We start from the raw sequence: 14,529 nt of genomic DNA on the forward strand, positions 1-14,529 counted from the left end.
TGGCAGAATCAAGCATGGCAATGGGGAAATATGTGATAATTTGAACTCCAATATTCAAGCACCAGGCATGAAGACAGAGATTATGACTGGACGTACTATGGGCTCTTGAAATCTCTAAGTTCAAGCCCCTGTGACACATACCTCCTAACAACACATACCTCCTAAACTTTCTCAAATAGTTCCACCAATGAGAAACAAAGTCTTCAAACATATAACCTTATGGAGGCCATTCTCATTCAATCCACTACAAATATACTTTTAAAATATATTTATTTGTCCACTATAAAACAAAACTTGATTAGGCTAACAGTAAGAAGTTTCAGGCTAGCTGAAAACCTTAATTATCACCACCCTTCATCAATAATTGCAAGTTAGTATCTTAAGTATACAATTTTCAGTCAATTTTTGCCTTCAAAAATATTTGATGATGATCAAATAAGCAAGCTATATTCAGCCTGACATTATACCAATATTCTGGTTTATTTTACCCTTTTAGCTTTTTAAAGTTAAACGTATTGGAACAATTAAATATGTAACTACCCATAAAGCCAACCAGGTGATACCACAAATCATGTGTTTTCAATTATATGCCCTGAGTCTGCAAGTTAATTTAGTTAGACCAATGTATCCACATCATCAACAAAAGTATTCATCATCATTATCACTTTTCAGCTGGCAGAAATTAGCAGCAGATGTTATGGAAGGTTTCCATGTTTATATTCAGAGATGTTCAGCATCCCCCTGTGAATTCAAAATAGGAAAACACAATGAATCATGTTACCCTGTCATAGCAAACCATATTTTGTATCATAATACCCATTTGTCTAAGCTCATCTCAGCTTTGTTTCCCATCAAATGTAAAGGAGCCACAGAATAGTTGGGTGTCGGTACAAGACACTGCTCAGACTCAAAAAGAGAATGCACATTTGTCTATAAAATATTCTGTGGAGTCCAATAAAATAGAGTGCCTAAGATTTGCATTAATTGGTTGATCCAACATCTTATTAACCTTTGTTTATAGTTTATCATAATTTATTACTATACATTTCCAAAGTAATGGCAATTGCTTTTTAAACCACCCCAAAGTTCTCAGTCACTGAAGATGAGCTTGTAACTAGATTTTAATACCAATAGTTTGCTCACAGAAAGGCCAAACAGAGATCCTCTTCTAAGCAAATTATTTTTCTTACCATCTGTTTAGAAAAGTAATTACTGCATTGGTCTTTGTAGAAGAAGATGTGACATGGTCGATGCCATTTTCAACTCAGTTTACTGTTGAAATAAAATCATTTTCTAAATGATGTCAGTTGCATCAGCTGGAAGAAAAAACGTTTAATTATAAAGCCCTAAACACATTGGAAACAGTGGGTCTATTATACAGTGTGTATAAATTTCTAGTGGTGTGTGTGAATAGATTATGTATTTTAATGTGTGAGTTCTAGAACAGCTTCCCAGGAATCATTGCTTCAGGGACTAAGTCACCATGGCCTTTTTTCTTTAAATCACTGTGACAGCATCATTCTATTTTCTGATGACTGTTGAAAAGTCATCATGATGTCTGCTGGGGTTTTTTGTGATTAGGATACATTATATAACTGTTGTAGGATGTGCTCCTCTGGGCAAAATGGCCCCCGTTTTCAACAAAGCATCTATGCCTTCTTGCAAGATTCCATTACAACTAGGCTTGTCATTCCTTCTTCAGATGAGGATTGAGGATGATCACTGGACTATATGCCAGGAGTCCAGCTATTCTTCCTAACTATTTGTACACAGTTGCCCTAACTGGACCTGGTCTCAGGGTTTAGGGAGATGTTGATGGATGTAGGCTATGCAAGACTGGTTGAAAGGGGGTTCCATCTATACAGTTAAGGAGACTCAATCATCCATGCTTATTGTAGACTTTCCAGTGCAGATGCTTTGAGGTCTCACATGTTCTCCCAATAACCCTCACCCGCATTCAGTAAGTCAAATAAACTTACTGGTTCCCCAGGATAGAATCTGATAGATTCCAACTGTGTCCGGCGTGGTGGTAAGCGACTTTGCAACTGAATCATCAAGCTGGAGCCACTTTGTCTGCTTTTGGTGCATCATTTCAGTTCATCCTCTAACACTTAAGTTGTCACCCTATAATAACATACTTATTATATTCATCTCTGGTGTTTGAAGTGGGTCTCAGCAACCAATGACTGAAACAACATGAACTTTGTAAGGAAGTACTCAGCTATTGTTCCATGCTTGGTGTGCAGTTCAGTCTCCTTATTAGAGGCTTGGGATGAAAGGCATGCAGACTGAAGTGCTACTCAATGAGTTACTAGTGAATCCCAAAATGTATCGGTCACACTATCAATATGGTCACATCCCACATGATTGTGATTCTCACTCCTTGATCTTATCCTGATTAAATCTACACTGTAATTTGTTATTATTTCTTTAAAAATATTTATTAATTCACTTTCTAATCCAATATCAGCCCCTCATCTTCTCCCAATACCACCTCATGCAAGTCTTCCCCTCCTTCCTCCTTCCTCTTCTATTTGAGAAGGGGAAGCCTCCCTCTGAATGTCACTCCCTCAATACCTCCACCCCCAAATCAAGTCACTCAGATCTAGGCACATGGTCTCCCATTGAGGTCAAACAAAGTGGTCCATTTCTGGTGCTGGATCCAAAGGCAGACAGGCAACAGGCTCAGGAACAGATCCTCATCCAATTGTTGGGGTACCTGCATGAAGGCCAAACTGACCATCTGCTACATATGTACATGGGTTCTAATTTCACTTCATGCTTACTCTTCAGTTGGTGATTCAGTCTTTGTGAGTCCCCAAGGGTCCAGGTTATTTGACTCCATTGGTTTAACTGTGAAGTTTCTGTCCTCTTCTATTCCTGCAATCCTTCTCCCAACCCTTCTGCCAGACTTACTGAGCTCCATCTAATGTTTGAGTGTGAGTCTCTGCATCTCCATTGACTGTTAGAGTATCATTAATTGTGTCAAGGATTAGTTCTTGCCCTTGGGATGGATCTCAGTTTGGAGCAGTCATTGGTTGAGCATTCCCTTAGTCTCTGCTCTATCTTTGTCCTGCACTGTTGTAGGCAGGACACACTTTGGGTCAAAGGTTTTGTGGGTGGTTTGCTGTCCTTATCTCTCCTCTGGGAATCCTGCCAGGCTACAGGAAGTGGCCACTTGAGGATCCATATCTTCCACTGCTAGGAGTCTCAGCTAGAGTGGCCATTATGGGCCCTCTGGTACTTCCTCAATCTCAGGTCTCTGGGATGTACTAGAGACTGCCCTTTTCCCCAAGATCTCCCCTGCCCGCCTTACTAATGTTTTCCACCACTCCCCTCTTTATCTCCTCTTCTACCCAGTTACCTCTTTCCATAGAACTCTACTATCTATTTTGTTTCCCCTTCTGAAGAAGATTGGAATTTTATTTCCTCACTTTCTGTTGTTATGTCTCCTTTAATTTCTGATTTTGTTTATTTGGATACTGTTCATACTGATTTTTAGTTAGTTTGACAAAGGGTTTATCTATCTTGTTGGTTTTTTTCAAAGAACCATTTCTCGGTCCCATTGACTCTTTATATTGATCTCTTTGTTTCTAATTGATTAATTTCAGCCCTGACTGTGACTGTGATTATTTTCTGCTGTCTACTCCTCCTGGGCGTATTTGGTATTTGGTTCTTCTTTTTATCTCTAGAGTCTTTAGTTGTAATTTTCATTCATTAGCATGAGAATTCTCCATGTTTTTTTTTTTTTTTTTTGAGAGCAATCAGTAATATGAACTTTTCCTTGGCACTGCTTTCATAGTGTGCTATAAGTTTGGGTATGTTGTGCCTACATTTTCATTGATCTGTAGAAAGTCTTTAATTGCTTTATTTCTTCCCTGATCCTTGAGCAGAGTTGTTCAGTTTCCATGAATATGTAGACTTTCTGTTGTTTCTGTTGTTAAAGTTCAGCTTTAATCCATGCTGATCTGATAAAAGTGCATGGGGTTATCTCAATCTTCTTGTATCTGGTGAGGTTTGCTTTGTGAACATACAATTTTTACAAGTCTTTCTTTGCTCTGCATATTTAGTGTTTTGACTAGTATTGGTGAGAGAATGTTCTTTTCTGGTCCAATCTGTTTGGTGTTCTGTAAGTTTTTGTTTCTTTATATGTGTCTCTTAATTTAGGTAAAGAAAATTTTCTTCTATAATTTTGTTGAAGATGTTTTCTGGGCCTTTGAACTGGAATCTTCTCCTCCTTCTGTTCCTATTATTGTTATATCTAGTCTTTTCATAGTGTCCTAAATTTCTTAGATGTTTAATATTATGAATTCTTTAGATTTTGCATTTTCTTTGACTGATATATCACTTTCTTCTATTGTGTCTTCTACATCTGAAATTCTCTCTTCCATTTCCTGTATTCTGTTGGTGATGCTTACATCTGTAGTTCCTGTTCTCTTTCTTAAGTTTCCAATCTCCAGGATTGTGTCAGTTTGTGTTTTCATTATTGCTTCTACTTACCATTTCAAGTTTTAGGCAGATTTATTCTTATCTTTTACCTATTTGATTGGTTTTGCCTGTACTTCTTTATACTTGTTTGCTTCATATTTTAATTCCTATACATGCTTGAATGTATTTTTCTTTATTTCTTTAAGGAATTTGCTCATGTCCTCTTTAAAGACCTCTATCATCTTTATAAGATTGGATTTAAAATTGTCTTCTTTTTTTTCTCCATTTTTTATTAGGTATTTAGCTCATTTACATTTCCAATGCTATACCAAAAGTCCCCCATACCCACCCACCCCCACTCCCCTACCCACCCACTCCCCCTTTTTGGCCCTGGTGTTCCCCTGTACTGGGGCATATAAAGTTTGCGTGTCCAATGGGCCTCTCTTTCCAGTGATGGCCGACTAGGCCATCTTTTGATACATATGCAGCTAGAGTCAAGAGCTCCGGGGTACTGGTTAGTTTCATTTGGATATCAAGGGCTTGCTGTAGCAGAATAGCTGGGCTCTGATACTGCCATATTACCATGGGTCTTGTTGATTTTGTTCTTATGCTGTCCGTTTGGCATTTAGGTTTCCCTGGTGTTGGCTGGATGATTCCAATAGCAGCAGGACTTCTTGGGAAGATGGGGTAAGCCAAGGGAAAGGCAATGGAGCTCAGGATATCAGACTCTGCTGGCTGTGCCACAAGTAGACTTTACTCTGTGGGCTGTGTCCCAGTTGTACTGGGATGGTGAGTGGTTCTGACTGGGATAGGGTTGTTGGAACAGATTCCCAAGCTAGTCATTTTTGAGGACTGTGAAGGTTTCCATGGGGATGCATGGTGCTCTTGGGGGTCCTGAAAGGCTCCTATAGGCTGAAGGGCAAGCTGAGAGATAAACAAATAGGCTCAGGCAATGTTGGGCAACCTATCTCTGCAAGATATACCAGACTGACTAACTAGTAATTTCTTGTTGACCACTTGCAATTCTTGGCCTCCTATGGTTAGAAACTATCCCTCCATCTCATACTTGGCAGGCATTTCTGGTTTTTTATTCATTTGTTTATTTTGTTTTTTCATCTTTTCATGTATGCAAATAATTTTACTCCTTTTCACCCTGCACTGTCCTGTCTCACTCTCCCTTTGTATCCCTGTGAATCTCTTCTTAGCAAGTTCCCTGCTCCATTTGATCTTTCGTATGTGTAACTACTTAGGATGTACAGGGAAGCCTGAAGATATAGAGGTAGAAGTTATTTACAGGAAGAAGACCTCCATGTGCACTTTTGAAATTTTTGTTTGTTCCTTGAATTTGAACAATGTCCAAGTAACTAATTCTGACTCAAGTATCAGATTTTATATCTGATCCTTTTCCATTATCAGTCAATTCTGAGGTGATTCCCTAAAGCCATACAGCACACACACACACACACACACACACACACACACACACACACACACACACAAATTGTCATCCTGAACAGAAGTCTGATACATTATCTCTTTTTTCAGAGTCACCTCTTTTTTCTGCAGTGTGATTCATTTGAATCCTTATACCTCTTTTGGTGTCTTCCCAGTCATATTCTGGTAATTCTCTGACCTCTTCTCTCACTGGTCTCTCTATAACATGCTGTTCTAACCAAATTTTTAAATATTCATTTACTGCAGTTGTATATGTGTGTGGATGGTGGTGATGGTGGTGTGTGTGGGAGTGAGTGTGTACATGAAAACATGCCATGACACACATGCAATATGTGTGTACATACATAAACATGTGACATTGAACATATGTAGGGTGTGTGTATGTTTACATGAAAACATGCCATGGCACACATGCAGAGGTCAAAGGACAGCATGCACAAAACGATTTTCTCCTACAGTGTGGGTCTTAGGGGATAAACTTAGGACACCAGGCTTGGAGACAAGCACCATTACCCAATAAACCATTTCACTAGATCTCATTCTTAATCATTCTTAAAATCTCTGCCTCTTTCTGTCTAGATCTGTCTCTGTCATTCTTTTCCTCTATTCCTTTTTCTTTCTGTTTCTTATATAAATTTTCAATAATGTTCAAGTGATTCTCTTGTTGTTCTTACAGGTAAGCAGAATACTGTAACCTTTAAGAGAGCATCACTAAGTTGTGTCTTGTGGTACAGTCCTAAAAAGCCTCAGGAATTGGAGGCAGTGCTGGATAACCTAGTAATATTGTATTGCAAAATTAAAACTGTATAAAAGAAACTCATGGAAATGTAGCTCATTGATAGAACTACAAACCCTATGCACATTATCCTAGGTCCAATGCCCTATACAACAAAACCTAGATGCAATAATTGCATCCTGCCAAGGGATTGCTGTTCATTATATTATTTATTTATACTTATTAACTTTAGAAATGTGTCAAATTGGCTCCAATGTCATATGATTTTTAATACAAGAACTTCTCTTTGTTTTTTTCCCTAGAACAGAAGATAGCAACTTAGATATAATATATACAGTGTATATTACACATATATTACATATATACATGCATATATATACATATATGTGTGTATGTACATAAATACATAATGCATATACATTATATATGTATATGATATAATATATAAAATATGCTACATGCATTTAATATGTATATAATACACATATTATATTCATATATGTGTGTATTACATAATATATACATATTATATATATATATATATGTACACACATATATAATGAAAAATGTGCAGTTTTCTTAGCTATGCTTTATCAGTAATGGATCAAATTCTATATTAGAGTTATGTCAATACCACCTGTCATGCTATCTTTAACTTCACAATAGCTGAGACAAGTAGGTAGATTTCCTTATGTTTCTCTGTCTTTCTTTAAAAATAGAACTATTTTGTGACTCTTAAACACAACAAATTATAATTATATAAAGCATACAAATATAAATTCACACATACATGCACATATAAGTACATGTTGCATCCTGAAATGTAGGTTTTTATATGATAGGTAATTCTTTCTTCCTAATTAATCTCTTAACATTGTAGCATAAATCAATAATCAAGTGGATACTTAACAATTTGTCTTAATAAAAAGTGATAACTATATTATTTAGGGCAAAATAACTCTCACTGTAAACAACTGTCAAGTTAACTTCAATCAATAATGATGCTGCAATCTCAAGAAAAATGGTTATTTTGCTATTGCTGTCAAGATTCACTCAATAAAATTTTATTATAGAAAATTGCTATAATACAAAAATGTAAGTCAACATTACAGCAGATTGCTTCATTGCATTTATGTTAGTACTAAAATGTCCAATAGCATTATGACGTAAATTTTCTACAGGTAAATCTCAAAACTATTCATCACAACTGCCCCCTCAACTCTTCCATCCTCTTGCTTTATTTGCCCCAATTCCACTGTTAGTTGCACAATAGTACAGCCACATTCCTCATACCAAGAAATCAGTTCATCTATGAGTAATATAAACTTGGCAATGGTAACAAATGGAGTGGACTTACCTTCTTAGAAGAACAGTGGACAGTTATCCATCAGGGAAGCACTTTAACTGATCCCAGTTCCATCTCTCTTGGTTCTCTCTAGTCCTTAGGATGTTAGGTATTATACTTCTGACTGTGGTCTTGTCATTTCAGATGTTTGAAAAATCATAAGACTTCGAACCCATGTTGCAGGTTGGGTGAGGACATGTTCTGAGTATGATGAGGGGGAAAAACAGCAAAAGGAGAAGCTGAGTACTTTCATTTATGAGATACTTTAGATCTACCAGGATCTTTGCCTACCTAACGTTGACATAAGCTTTGACAACTCACTTCTTTTAGTGCATTTCTACTCAGCAACCTTGTGTAGACCACAGACTCTACTTTGCATGACATATCATATCCTATGTCTTTAAAAAGCATAAGTAACATGTTCTCAGGCTCAGAGACAGGATTGAATGGTATCTCAATCTCTCATGAGGAGTAGACTCTTTATGTTGGTTTTTATCCATGTCTATAATCTCATTCAAAATTGATTTATGTGTTTAATTGAGCATCCATTATAAACTGAATCACAAATGGACAAACAAAATTAATGAGCCACATGGGTACTAGGATATTACTACAAGAATGTACAGTTTATCTGAATACATAAATGTGATTCAAAGTATTTGCAGATGACAAAATGAAAGAATGAATCTCCTCAAAGAGTTTATGCAAAATCAATACCATCACAACTTCTGAAGAACAGTGATTAAAATGCACACGCATATATCTAGTGATGTAAGATAGCACTTGTGGAGTCACTGACAATCTGTAAATATTACATTTCTCTGTCTGCATCCCACAGTGGTGTTATAGCTTAAGCAAACTTTTCCACCTTGGTAAGAAAGAGCCTTTATCCTCCAATATTTCTACCTTTGACAGATCTTCCCAAAAGCACAGTTACTAACATCATAAAATATCATTCTTAGAGAAAATCATGTAGCATTGAATACATAGGTTAGACAGAAGGAAGGAGAGAAGTAAAGAATGATGAAGGCAGAGATGAAGAGAAGGAGACAGGGAGGGAGAGAAGGAAGGGAGGAAAGAAGAGAGAGGGGGAGGGAGGGAAGACTGAGACATCAGAGGTCGCTGAACATCTGTTGGCTAGTCTCAATTTAACCATGAGTCTGAAAATTTTTGCCCTAAAGACCTTTCTTCCTTAGCCTGTCCCAATAGAATAAGAATGTACCTGGATATGGCTAGAATATGCTGGATAGAGGTTTAGGATAGATGCTCATTCTGGGATGGTAGCAGACACTTGGGAGCAGAACATGATTACTGTGGAGTGTCTAGTTGTAGGGCACTCTAGTTGGAGGACTAGTTGTAGTGTGAACTGTGTTTGAACTCATCTCAGCACAACTTCAAAGAGCCCCATTTCTGGGCCTTTAGGGACTAGAAAAGACTGCTCAATCTACAATCTGACATTTATAGGAGCCTCCACCACTGCACTCTATGACCCAATTGGCAGAAACAAACACCAGAAAAAGATAGTATATTTTCACTCTGGGAATATTCTATGTTGGGAGATCTGCAGGTAAAGAGCACAAAAAACTTAATGATTAGTTTTGAGAAATATAAAGCATGACATAAAAGCAGTAGATGGCTCTTACACTCTTGCCTCTCTCTTAGATCTTGCCCCCTTGCTCCCCTTCCCTTCTGCCCTCTCTCCACATAGTCATGGCCAGCATCCTCCCTCTCTATTCTCTCCTTCTCTCGGCTTTTCTCTGCCTCTGCTACCCTCTCAACTCCCCTCCCCATGCCATAAATAAACCCTATTCTATACTGTAAAAAAAGCAGTAGATGACAGAAATAAATCTATAAGCATAAATAAGACAATAAGTATATTGAGAATCACACATTTTTTCCTACTGATGTTGAACAGTATCATGAACAATCTAAAACCATGTACCAAACAAAACAAACACACAAGTACAATAAAACAACCTAAAAAGAGCTCAATATCACATGGAAGAAGTAGAAATAGGAAGAAAAGTATGGATGTTTCTTTTATAAAGTTTACTTTTATTTATGTGAGGGCAGGGTCTATATGTCCCTGTGTACAGTTGCTCAATGATTGCTGGAGTCAATGCATCTCCTAGAGCTGGATTACCAGGAAGTTGTGTGCTGCCAAATATGGTGTAGGGAATGAAACTCTGGTCCTAGGAAGGAGCAGGAATTTTTCTTAAATACTGAGCCATCTCTCCTACCCTGACATCTTTTTATATAAGAAACAGAGGCACGTGAAAATATACATACATTGTATAGAATAGTAGTTATACTTGGGAGTATGATGTGTTAAAAAGAAGCAAAATGGAAGTTATTGAACACTAGTATCATTCCATTTCTTGATCTTAGTCTTAAATAAATATAATTATATATGTGATAATTTATTGAAAAACCTGATATATATATATATATATATATATACCTTTATAGTATATTATTTATAAACAAGATCATTGCATAATCTTAAACATATAAGAATATAATCTTACAGACAGATAAGGAATGAGAAAAGTATTAGTCTCAAAAGGGAGGGTAAGAACCTGTGCATGGCTGGTGGGGGAAGGGGCTCAAGATAATCTTCTTGAGAGCTTTCTCCCCAAGATCATGTCCTCTAAGACAAGCCTCATAGCCCCAATATTATTTAAATTTAGAAATGAAACATCTCAATTATTTTGTGAGGTTCTTATTTTGGTGTGAAAACAAATTCAGACAAAACCAGTATTTTCAGAATGAATATATCTTAACTAACAAATATGGAGCCCTAAAACTAATAATTAAAATATGTAATTTCATATTATATTAAAAAGAAAACACATGTTTGTTTTTATGAAACTCTAGAGATACAAAGATAAGCACTCATAGAGTGTGGTAAATAAATATGTTAAATAGGAGAAAGGCAGCGATCAGTGTTTTTCTTGTAGAAAAGTGACAACTGGTAATATGAATTCTAACTTGTGTCAATGGTTTAAACAGCCTTTCTCTTTTTACACTGGAAATAAAAGAACACAAATGGGAAAGAAAACGAACAATTAACCTCTCTGACACCATCAGCTACACCATTTTCTCCATATAAAAATCTCTTTACTGTTTCCAGTTATGAAATGTTTGGGAATGACTAGGCAGGAGTGATGCACAAAAAGGGCAATGAAGTAGGCTGCTGAGGTAACAAAGCTGTCCAGAGAAGCCCTCGGAGGCCCATCCCACCTGACATGCATTCAGGATTTCAGGAAATGGAGTATTCTTGGTGTCGGTTTAAGCCAATAATCTAGGGATGTTAGATATCACCAGGCAGATCAGAAGAAATGGCATGTGCTTTCAGCAGTCATTCTATTCTTGGTTTCTCTAAACAACATGATTAGTAGGTTTTTTTGCATCCCTAAATAAACATACACATGAATTCTGAAAAGAGATTTGGGGGCTTTTGTGATTTTGCATCAACCCAGCAAAATAGACTTCTGAGGAAAATATCTTTGCTTATGCCAGTTTTCAGTCAACATTTTTAGTGTTACTCTTATTTACTAAGTAAATTTTTCTTTTAATAAGTTCTTATAAATTAGTATAAGTCTACTAAGCCTATAATATAGTTAAAAGAGTACTATATTATTTGGCTCACATACTTAAGTTCTTTTGTTACAAACACTTTCAATATTTTTTTGTATTATCTTCCACCCTGCTTATGTGTCTCGAGAGAATTTTTCAACAAAATATATATTAATTATATAAGCAAATCAATCCAATTATGAATTCTAGTTTATCAGATATCATGTCATGTTTTAAACAAGTTGCTTCAGAATTCATCAAATATAAATTGTCAAGCTCCTAAATATTAGTTTAAGAAATTTTTTGTTATTTTGTTGATTATACTCTCTTTTGTGTGTGGAAGTGGTTTTGTTTTTATTTTTGATTTTGTTTTTGTTTTTTTGCTTTTAAGGATAAGTATGCATTGACTACATATTGTCCTTTGGGGATATCTGTTGTCATAATTTTTTTTAAATAATCTCCTACCCATTTATTCATTCATGTTTGTATCTTGATCAATTTATTGATTATTGGTACTCTGTCATTGGTCTAGTCAGTGTAATTTCATCTATTTGTTTCCATTAGTTTGAAATATTTAGTATCTTTCTTGGTAACACAACCTTAATCTTTTAGCATTTTACATGCAAAATCCATTTCCATGCCTAATATTAAACAGGATTCAGGGCAGTTTCCTTTATCAATAGACTTAGAAGTGCAGCATCACTTGTAGACATAGCTCAAAAAGCAATAATTTAACATGGTTCCCAATTTAAATAACAAACTATTGGAAGCTAATGTTCGATATATGTTCTGAAGTATACTAGGCATTTGTCACAAAAGTATATCTAGATTGTTGGTCATGAAATAAGTAGATTTGTCTTTTATTTACTCTCCTTTTTTCTTACTTGTAAAATATTTAAATATGTGATTCCTTTCATTTTAAAGGCATTTCTGCTCTTCCAGGACCCCTCTTCTCATCATGAAGAATGATTCAGAGCTCTTGGTGCTCTTGCAAATGTGGGGTTTGGTTCCCAGTATTCACACAATGGCTCACAAATATCTGCAACCCCAGTTTAAGGGGGGAACAGGCACTGTCTTCTGACATCCAGGGTCATCAGACACATTCATAAAGGCAAGCAAAATAGCCAAATGCATAAGATTATATATTAATAGAAAACCAGCTTTGTGCATGTCCTTTAAAAAATGTTCAGATATACTAGACCATCTGCCCTGAAAGGACTTGTTACCTACATTGGTCTGACATATTTGCACACTGGTCTGAGCACTCAGGACTTTCCTTACATCTATAAGCTCCAGCTTCATTTGCTTCCTTCTTTTTCCCCAAGAGTTTCCAGATATTGTAAGCAGTGTTTGTCTCTCTATATATTAGTTATACATTATGATACATTCCATTGTTCTACTGAATGCCATTAGAAATCCCTTCTTCATGCTGTGTCCTCTGGGTAGAGTGCTCTGTAGCTACTCTTGTATCTCCATGAGATCCCTTAATTGTGAGGGATGGAACGGTGTGTGGAATGAACAAATGACTGAGTGGGGATCAGCTCAGTGGAACATATGGGTGACTTAATCTCAGATCTACAACTTGGGATATAGTAAAGAGAAGTATATATAAGATATACTTACATTTTTATTAAGCACTATTAGCGAGTCAAATTTGTATTTGTCTCTGTTTTTCTTTTCTGTTATTGTTTTGTTTTCAGTTTCTTGTAATTTTAGAATACAAAAGGAAGTAGTACAGGAGGAAAAACTTTATGAGAATTTGAAAATTAGTCAAATAAAGTTTACTTCTTATGACTGACTTTTCCTACCACTCATGAAGATAAAAGGCATAAAGACCCTTCTTGAATTTCCTATTCCTGTAAATAAATTTGAACAAAACCTTATCCTCAGAATGAAAATTTCAAGACAGCCAAAAAAGAAAAGTAAAAATTGAAAGGAATGTGTCTCAGAGTCAGCTTGTCTTGCTTTACTGGTCTTGTTCCTTTTATGTTTGCTATGTAATACTACCAAAGTTGAATTCAAATGTTATATTTAAATTTTAGCTTTTATGGCATAAAAACTATTACATATTATTTATACATAGCATATTTGGCCGGAAAATGTAAGTACTTATTTACCATTTTATTAAACTATTCTACATATTCCATTATACATTTTTTCACATAAGTATTTCATTTATTTATTTTAGGTTATAAGCACTACAAACTAATATCCCCTGCTTCACTAGAAATTGAATGTATCTTGGGGATTGCAGACATAAGCACACTTGTACCAAACCATCAGCAAGTCTGATAAATGGACTCATGTGATCTTGGGTTTTGTTTTCTTTTGTTCTTTTCTTTTCTTCTCTTTTCTTTCTTTTTTCATTTTCTCTCTTTTTTTTCAAATCATCTGGGACAAGCCAGGTGACAAATGATTTCCATTAGCTTCAGTAGAATGGAAACAAAACAGATCAATACAAATGATTTGCAGCAACTTAAGGTCATAAATTTCCATCCACCTTCATACATCATTTTAATATTGAAGCTTTTTCTTTTCGAAGCAAAGGAAAAAAAAGTCACTAGGGAATTGCAAATTCTCGTTACAGAACACTGTCCCTGATTTAAGGTGAGATCATTTTAATGCACTATTAATTTTATTCCAATGGTACACAACAATATTATTTTAAAATATGGCAAACACTAAAAATGTTAATGAGCCATGTTCTAGAAAATTAATTTAACCTGCAAATAAGTTGTGTAAAAAATGCCATAAACTGCCTTAGTCTACAATGTGAGGTTTTGTTGCTATTTTAGCTTAAGACTGTCATTGTTTGTGGAAAATTGTTTCTGTGATTATTTTTCTTCTTAAGTATTTTCATTACAATTTTTTATCTGAGAAAAGTACTTTCCCTACTTTGTTCCAATAAATGTGATTTGCATCCTGTGTCATGTTTCAATAGTAGAAAATTATAGAAGCCAAGACAGGGATGGAGAAGAGACAGGGA

The 14,529-nt window shown here is 35.7% G+C and overlaps 1 long non-coding RNA gene across 1 annotated transcript in view; it reads right to left on the reverse strand.

The window, feature by feature from the left end:
• Positions 1-458: 458 nt before the first annotated feature.
• The window catches only part of Gm30853 (predicted gene, 30853), a 32,452-nt gene continuing 18,381 nt past the window's right edge, over positions 459-14,529 (reverse strand). The window contains exons 5-6 of the long non-coding RNA NR_155764.1: positions 7,977-8,165; positions 459-741 (exon numbers count right to left, since the gene is read on the reverse strand). This is a non-coding gene — a long non-coding RNA (predicted gene, 30853). The remainder of the gene's footprint in view (positions 742-7,976; positions 8,166-14,529) is intronic.

The sequence above is a fragment of the Mus musculus genome, chromosome 10, assembly GCF_000001635.26.
Source record: "Mus musculus strain C57BL/6J chromosome 10, GRCm38.p6 C57BL/6J".
NCBI classification, from domain to species: domain Eukaryota; kingdom Metazoa; phylum Chordata; class Mammalia; order Rodentia; family Muridae; genus Mus; species Mus musculus.